The following is a 1,500-nucleotide window of genomic DNA, read 5'->3' on the forward strand; positions in this document are numbered from 1 at the left end:
AACTATCATGGTCACAGGGGTGCAACCGGGTCCAGAGGGGAAGGAAGCCCGCCAGCCCTGGGCCACCATGCGTATGCCGCTTACTGTAGTAGAGCAGACAGCTAGTGGCCTCTTGCCCCACCACTAACTCTGGTAAGTCACAGGCTGCTTTAGAACTGTGAGTTACTAGAGGTTCCTAAGATTGCTGAGGAAGTCAGCCTGACATCCCAGTGCAGGTAGTGTGCTGTCATCACTGCATCGCGCCACCTGCGCCGGGCAGCAGGCGGGAGAGTTTGGAGCCCGTCATGGTAACAGGGTTGAGTAAGTTTCTCCAGCCCTGGGAAGGCTCCTGAAGTCACTGACTATATATGGACAGTGACGTCAAGAGCTTCCACAGCGCCGCAGTCCCCAGGCAGAGCATTAGCAGATGCTCTGCCCAGGCACTCTGTCCCTGGGGTACATACTGACATCACTGTCCATATATGGACAGTGACTTCAGGAGGTTCCCCAGGGCCAGTCTCTGGGTGAAGTAATCCGCAACATGACATACAGTGGGATATGTTTTGGCCTTCTGTCGGAGGTATACTTCGGGAGTACGTGATGAATAAGTGATGAATAGGGCATACTGCAGATAAGAAGTTTTGCAGAGCGTCATGACACACGCAGGGCAAGGCATGCAAATAGGATTTAAAAAAAGTTAGAAAATTCCATTGTCTACAATGGAAGGTGGTTTAGGAGCAGATTTACAATTCAAATCAGCAGAAATGTGCAGCAATTCCACTACACCTAAACTTGGTCTAAGGCAGAGGCATAACTTGAAGCACCTGGACCCCAATGCAAAATCTTTAACAGGGCCCCCCAACTACCATATATCATTTATAATACTAGTGTCTTCTTATGCGGCTTTTGGGCCCCCTGAGGCTTAAGGGCCCGGGTGCGACTGCTACCTCTGCACCCGCCATAGCTATTTTATTTCGGACAATAATCACCCGGGGAAAAAACACTTCTATCTCTCACTGAAATCAATGAAGGGAGATTTGGGGTATTTTTGGCGCTGATTCCAATGCAGTTTCGGCATCAAATTCAGAGTTAAAAAACATTGTGGGTACAGTGCCTTAACCAGGGTAAATACTTTTGTTTATTCTATAATTCATTATTTTGCACAGTAGTATGAAGCTGCAGCAGCTGAAAAGATTACATCACAAGCTAACAAAAAACTTTTCTGGCATGGTTTCCATAGCAACAACCTGTTCGTAGCCGCTTATCCCCAAACTCTAGAGGGATTCAATTTAAAACTGAAGCTTCTCATTGCTCTGATGTCACATTATTAGTAAACTAACAAACTGTGAGCGCAATCAACAAGGTGCAATAGCACACTAAACCTTGTATTGTATTAATAAGTAGACACCTGTGTGTAATATTTTGACACCAAATAACAGACTGTTAGTAGGTTAGTATGTTTTGAGACACTTACATCCTTTAGGCCCCATGCACACGAACGTAAAAACGCCCGTAATCACG

Source organism: Rhinoderma darwinii, chromosome 3 (assembly GCF_050947455.1).
Source record: "Rhinoderma darwinii isolate aRhiDar2 chromosome 3, aRhiDar2.hap1, whole genome shotgun sequence".
Classification (NCBI taxonomy): domain Eukaryota; kingdom Metazoa; phylum Chordata; class Amphibia; order Anura; family Rhinodermatidae; genus Rhinoderma; species Rhinoderma darwinii.